The sequence below is a fragment of the Theobroma cacao genome, chromosome 9 (genome assembly GCF_053813885.1).
Source record: "Theobroma cacao isolate CCN51 chromosome 9, ASM5381388v1, whole genome shotgun sequence".
Classification (NCBI taxonomy): domain Eukaryota; kingdom Viridiplantae; phylum Streptophyta; class Magnoliopsida; order Malvales; family Malvaceae; genus Theobroma; species Theobroma cacao.
In genome coordinates, this window is record NC_142647.1 from 18,566,071 (window position 1) to 18,574,362 (window position 8,292).

Sequence of the window (8,292 nt, forward strand, 5' to 3'; positions counted from 1 at the left end):
TAGTTCAGCAATTTTCTTTTCAATTTTTTGTAATCTAGCTCCTTGATCAGTGAGCTTTCCATCTATCCTCATTAATAGATTAAAAATCATTTCACTAGAAAATTGAAAGGATGGTGCCTCTGTAGGTGCTAGAATTGCATAGACTTTAGGTGTTTTAGTGAATTTCTCTTCATCCAACTTGTACCCCATTTTGATCAAACTGCCATAATAAATGGCTTGATCTCTAGACTTCACCATGCCCATTTCATTCCTCTTTGCCCAAACTCCCTTTTTTTGTACAAGGGATGTGATGACATTCCCATAAGGTAGATTTACCTTCTCAAGTTTGCAAGTACCTCTCATTTTCTCAATCATAAATCTACCTGCATTCAAAGCAACCCCATTGAAAGCATGTTCCATCAGCCAAAGATCTTGAAGGCTAATGTAACTTAGACTTCCACTTCTGCCCTGGATGTTAGCCTTAACAAAATAGTGTAAAATCCTAATCTTTGTCACAGCCCAAATTCTAGGCTATGATCGACGCATGGGCCCAATGGGCATAGCCCACTAAGCCCAAGCAAGCCTATTTATACAATCCCAATTATCATTCTAAAATCACATATTGCAATTCTCAATTATAAATATTTCAGTAACGTTTTATAGCAATCCAATATTCACATTTGTATTATGCTAACATAGTATCACTCATTTGCCACTTTACAGTGGCATTAGTAATCAAATATACATATTTGATTTTTAACATAAATATTAGTGGTCTTCATTACTTATATATGTACACAAGCATAAAACTCTTGACCGTCAGCGGAGTGACCATGGGTGAAGGTACAGCTACTGAGATGCCATAGTACCTACCAACAGGATGAGCATACGTGGACACTCAATCTAGGTCCCAACTGTCTTCCAAATCTACAAAGATGAAGTTTAAAAACGTGAGTATAAAACTCAGTGAGTGACCATAAGAAGAGAACAAGCAATCGATAGGAAGAATTTGAAAATCATGATGCACTTGTTTAAAAAAAAATGCAATTGAGTTAATTTCTTATTAAAAACCCCTCATTTCAAACTTTGATCAATAACCTCATAGTGTTGCAAAAACCCATGATCAATCCATGAAGTTAAATGGGTGAAAAATAAGTCAAAATCAAGCAAGGTAGCAAGCATGGCAGCAAGTTTCTCGCTGCAGCGAGAAATAATCTTAGTTTGTAAATATTTCAGTTTTTCTATCATATCTCCCACTAAAAAAGTACAATTGACCTGATTTTTAAACCATTAGAAAGCTCAGAGGTAGGGCTACAACTTTCATGTTTACCACATTTCTCAGTTCGGACGGGAATGTGGTCAAAATCTTCATTGAAGTGAAAGCACTATACCAAAACTTGAGAGTTTCTCGCTGCAGCGAGAAACAGAGCATTTTAAGTGAAATGGGTCTTGTTACATCAAAAACCATTTTATTGTTGAAATGAAAAGCAATTTGGGAGCAATTAACAATACCAACACACAACACAATCACAATTATTTTCATAAACTTTCTATAACATATATATATATATATATTTGTATATACATACATCATCATGCATACCATCCCACCACACTAGACTCAATGCAATATCATCATCATGTGTGCACTCCCTACTTGCACACTTCAACATCATCATGTGTGCACTCCCTACTCGCACACTCTATCATCATCATGTGCACTCTCTACTCGCACACTCTATCATCATCATGTGTGCACTCCCTACTCGCACACTCTATCATCATTATGTGTGGACTCCCTACTCGCACACTTCAACATCATCACACAACATTTTTCATCAATACAAAACATATATTCATATATATACCTACCAACATAATATAGAAGCACACAGATTCATCCTTTTACACATTTCACATTTTTCACAACATCAAAACATTTTATCAAGGGCTTGTTCCCTGGCACACATTTTTAAAGAAAAGCTGGATAGAATCATTCAAATGTTCATTCAAATACATTACATTTTGCAACAAAATTTTGAAATGCAAGTTCACTCACCGATCTTGTTGATTCTTTTGCTTGATTCTAACCTCAACTAATACTCCAAATGGACATGTGAGGCCTTGTTGGAACCTATACACACACAACATCACAACCAACCCAAATTGGCATTAATATAATCCAAAAGCTCTTTCCTAATCAAGTTCCACTAGTTATTCCTAACTAGCTTCCAATTGCCATTATGTGGCTAGTTATTCACACGACTCTAGTCACGCTAAGAGTGAATAAACAACCTCAATGATAAAACACTCAGAAACCCCATTGTTAGCCATTATCAACAACTAAAGAAATTTAACTTTAACTTATACTCACCTTGATGGTCTTTGTAGTTGAATTCTCTTTCAAAATTCTTCAAGCTAACAAGGGAAATCATTCTCTCTCTCTCTACATGTCCAACTAGTGAGAAGAAGATGGAAGTAAGACTTTTTAAGGGTTTTAAGGTGAGAGAGTGAAAGAGCACAAAAGGTTCTATGAAAAGTGCTCAAAAGCATGAAAATTGAAGCTAGAGAGAGAAAGTTATGGAAGCTTTAAAGGAGGCTTCCATTGAGATGAAGACATGTGAGATGGGAGAGGAAGAAGAAATGGCTAGAAGCTGCTGAAAATTGCTGGAGCTTTAGATATTTATATCTAAAGTTTATCCATTTCTCACACAAATTACCAAAATGCCCTTAACATGGTGACTTTGTGTTCCTCCTATCCTTTATGCAACCTTTTGCTCTTTTGACACTGGGACAAGGTCCATAACAGTCTAAAAATACTCGAGTTCACGAAAACATAAAAATTTAGACCCGAGATGCAAAATGACCATTTTGCCCCAATCGTGAAAATTATCATTATTTTTATCTTCTTCATTTATTTACCATCATAAACATCATTTATTCATTACTTAAGCCTATTTAGACCTTAATAGCATAAAAAAAATCCATTCGTAGGAGCTCACCAAGAGAAATTACGAAATTACCCTGGTCCGCATTATCGCGTCTACTTCTAGTTTTGTGTCTATGGAAATCGAGATTTCACAGGTTCACTTCTGGATTACCCTTTTTAACTCGATAATTAACCTCAATTGGCCTCTGTAAACTTTATTAGACACCGTATCAAAATACAGGGTACTACAATCTCCCCCACTTAAAATGAATTTGTCCTCGAATTCAAATCGGCGTAGGGTGAATAATCAAAATTCTAAAATTCTTTTACATCACTTCCGTTGGCCATTCTTAACATAAGATATATAATTATGTGTACTACTCTTGTTGGATCAAAACGATACCATTCTTCATCTTATGAAGAGAATTCAAATATGTTATTAATTCTGGTCACATATCAATCAAATCATCCTTAAATCATCAATTATACATGTTTACTTGACCATCCGCAACTCCTCTACCTTGCTTCGTTATCAAACCTTCCAATATTCAAGAATCTATTCCACCATTGACTATGGGTCTAATTTGTCAATCAATCTCTATTTCATTTTTCATTCTCCCATACAAATTCCATTTAAGCATTTCACAAAACATAAAGATCAAACGCTCTTTATTCATTTCATCTATTTTTTAATATCAAAGATGATTCAAATCTAGTAACCATTAGTCATCATATTCCCAAAAACAAACTCCAATACTTTCATGATCGAGTGCTCACTAGATAAATCTCAACTTATACCACAAGGTATTTCAATAAATCATGACATTCCACATACCCCCTTATAATCTTAACCAATCTCTTTAATCAATAACTCAACCTCTCAAGATGAAAGCTGCTCAAAATTTTCCTTTAAGGTTCTTTTCCAAGTCTCATCTTGATCACTAATCATTTATATATTTCCAATGTCATAGCTAATTTGCTCGTCATCAATCACCTACAACATATCTAACTTTATATTTCTCAAATTTACTTGAAATGCCAAATCTCACGGCCTCATTAGTTCATCCATCCAAGGATGAAATTAGACACTTGTCTCTCCTTAAGTGTACTTTAAAATCAAAGAATCATCTATTAAGACCTTTTTGATATTAACTCCTTTTAGCTTTTTTTTTTTTACATTAGAAAATTAAATCTATAATCATTTATTCTCAATCACGGGCTTTATGCCAAACAAGGCAAATTTTAAACTTTTAATTACACGAATTCAAATGTACACCTTTACGCATAAGCTATAAATTTTTACCCAAATCTCCATAAGTCAAAACCTTATATTGAAGTTATACCAATACTCATACGTTCTATTCCATTAGCCTTTAAAGAATTAAATCTGTGGCATACTTCTTTATTTGGGTACTTCATAACAGCCTAACAAATTCTAGCTCACTGTTAAGCTAGTTCATATGCCAAGCCTCTCAGGCTATATCAAAACACCAAGTTTTATCACGATATAATAGAATTTGATGAACTCATACCAAAAGTATAAACACTTACTTCCAAGCTAACAACATTACAATCCACTTGTTCACTACCAAAATTAGCGATCAATTATCTTAATCATTGTCTAGCACTATAACCATTCATAGAATATCATCATCGAATCAAATTATAACTAACTTCGCATGAACTTTTATACCAATATGCAACATATATATCCATACATATATATTTCCAAAAATTTTAACTTCGAATAGCCTTAGGCATATCTAGCTCAATAAACCATCTGTAAAACCAAAATAACCAACAATCAATTTTAGAATCATTTCTGCTCTTGGTTGGTTAGATCATGCTCATCATTTGTGGTGAATACACAAAGCTGATTTCAATATTCCATTCTCATGCAATAGTCAACCACTAATTGGCACCATCTCTAAACACCACATGTTTTATAAGTCGATTTTCTTAGTCAAAATTCATATTGTGGTATTCCAACTTTAGGTCATGTCTCATTACCAAATCTTTACTCGTATACAAGTACTTGAATTCTCAAATCATCATCTCTTTTCTAAGTAGATCTCTACCATTCCCGTAGCGTATTTTTATTCCCTCATTAGTAGTAGTATCATTTAATCACTCCGTGTCACCTTCGTTCTCTAAACATTTGAAACACAATTCAACCTTTGCCTACCCTTACCAAGCACTTTACCTTAATAATTACTCAAGATAAATTGAAACTTGTGGGGAAACACAGTTCACCATTTATGCCTTGCATCTACGAGCATATCGAGACCACAACTTCATCAGATCTAGATATTGGCAAGGTAATCGTTGCCTCAAACCAACATTTCTAGGCACCCTTATATTTGCAACATATATATATATATATATATATATTTACTCATGTGACATATCCGTTACAAGTCCTAACTTAATCATGCAGCCATTTGCTCTTTGAGCTTTAATGTTTTCTCATTGTGAAAAATCTCTCGAATTTATTTCACCAGGGTGTTCACAAGGTGGATACATGTTCGTAATTTACCGTTCAATGCCTAAAGTAGTGAACCAGTCTCATCATTAAAGTTCTACCCTTATCTATCAATCATAGCTCCCTTGCACATTTACCTATATATTGCTGGGTTACTCACAAGCCACTCATGGCCATCCAATTTTTGACCTCTTATAGCAAGTCAAGCTAATATATTCTCTTATGCTTTTCCCTACACTTCCAAAACACTTAAACACTTCCTTTAATAGGGTTCCATTGAGAACTTAATCAATCAAAGGCTTATCTTCAAAGCCACTCATAACTTTAATCGTTCATTGTATGCCCGATAACACTTTAGCTCACTGACCCCATTGGACATTATTTTAAAATCTCCCAAGGTGTCCATGTTCTTAGTTTGGATCATACCATCTAACTTAGTATAATTGCATTAATTATCCTTAAGCTCTTTATGCTCAGCATATCAACATCCATATTTCCCCCTCATTCATGTTATTAACCTTGTTAAGGTATATGTGTGGCTTTTCAACCTTTCACAATACATTCCACATTTATGCCAGGGCATTCTCAATCTCATACCAAGCCTATAGTCATGTAACCATAAATCAGGGTAAACTCCCCTATGGGATATCTCCTTCCATATGATGCATGGGGATCACAAGATGTACAACTCCAAGTGTATGCCTACATATTGATAACCTCCATATATTTTATGATCATGGAAACCACAATTTGCAAAACTAGCTTCCTATCACAAGTTTGAGATTGGAACATTAGTCTCCACATATCTCACTTTGGGCATACTTCACTACTAACATTCATATAACTTTACCACAACATTCAGTGCAAATTGATTAAGCAATGATCTCCAAATTTATTCTTAGGTACACATATATCAAATTGTACACCACTTAGTGTTAAGATCTTGACTTTACTCATCAATTCTTAATCAATTACATCCATAAGATAGACAATTCACTAAATTTTTGTATCTTGCTTTTGCAGTCATAATATCAAAATTTCTTAAGCTTAGGATGCAGAAGCTTCCTCTTACAACATATCCGAAAATCCACATGTTTTAAGTCCCTTACCTTTGGAGAAGTCGCATTCAAGACTAATCATTTACATCATAGGTTGCATATTGAACCAAACATATTTTTAAATTGACCTTTAAAGCAATTCGTATATCGATCTTCATATAGAACTCCATATGACACTTCGACTAAATTTGTCATTTCCATGTCATTTAATTTCAAACTGCTAAATCCACATCTAGTCCTTTAATCCTTTGACTTCACGCACAGCATAACAAAGTTCATACTCCTCCTTAGAGAAGATTTGTTTACCAACCTCTCACTTGATTACCACACATCAATTATAATAGTCACTGAATTTCACCCTTAAGCTAATTCATGTACTTATAACTATAAACCATAATAGTTCAAATCAAACTTTGGGATCTTGCAATTACTTAATTGAAATCAAAACCAACTCCTTTATATATGGCATGACAAGCTTGATTAACCTAGTGCACTTACCTCCGTGCACATAAGTATTGGCTTACTCTTACCTCAATGCTTAAATTTATAAACTCCAAGTGAATCACAATCATCACTATTCATTTCAATCAAAGTGCACCCCTTGTACCATTACTATATATGTTTCTTTATATTGACCGCAATAAGGATCCAATATCGTCCATGTTCTTCTCATTGACAATTATAGGCTCAAGTTATAACTCCACTGAATGAATAAGTCATTACGGACCTATTTATCCAACTCTAATTTCCTCCATCTTTAATAGGATGGATTTGTTATTACATTAAACTTTCATTAGGAGCATTTGCTTAAAATCTTTCCAACAACAGCTCGTGTCTCAAGTGGCATCTCAAACCTGAACAACGACACCACTTATGACTTTTGCAATAATGTTAGCAAGAGGGTAGGTTACTAGGAATAAAAGTTCATATAGCCTCTTGTCTATGAATTGTGCTGTAGTTACAAACCATAAACAAGACTCTACATTAACTCTGACAACTCCACTAACTGACACAAGAATCTTTAGGACTCGACTAAACCTAAGACTCTGATACCACCTTATCACAACCCAAATTTTAGGCTATGACCTGTGCATGGGCCCAATGGGCATAGCCCATTAAGCCTAAGTAAGCCTATTTATGCAATCTCGATAATCATTTCTAAAACCACATATTGCAATTCTCAATTATAAATATTTCAGTAAAGTTTTATAGCAATCCAATTTTCACATTTGTATTATGCTAACATAGTATCACTCATTTGCCACCTTACAGTGGCATCAATAATCAAATATACATATTTGATTTTTAACATGAATATTAGTGGTCTTCATTACTTATACATGTACACAAGCATAAGACTCTTGATCATCAGCGGAGTGACTATGGGTGAAGGTATAGCTACTGAGATGCCATAGTACCTACCAAGAGGACGAGCATACGTGGACACTCAATCTAGATCCCAACTGTCTTCCAAATCTGAAAACATGAAGTTTAAAAACATGAGTATAAAACTCAGTGAGTGAATATAAGAAGAGAACAAGCAATCGATAGGAAGAATTTGGAAATCATGATGCACTTGTTTCAAAAACAATGCAATTGATTTAATTTCTTATTAAAAACCCCTTATTTCAAACTTTGATCAATAACCTAAGAGTGTTGCAAAAACCCATGATCAATCCAAGAAGTTATATGGGTGAAAAATAGGTCAAAATCAAGCAAGGTAGCAAGCATGGCAGCAAGTTTCTCGCTGTAGTGAGAAACAGTCTCAGTTTGCATATGTTTAAGTGTTTCTATCATATATCCCACTACAGAAGTCTAATTGACCTAATTTTTAAACCATTAGA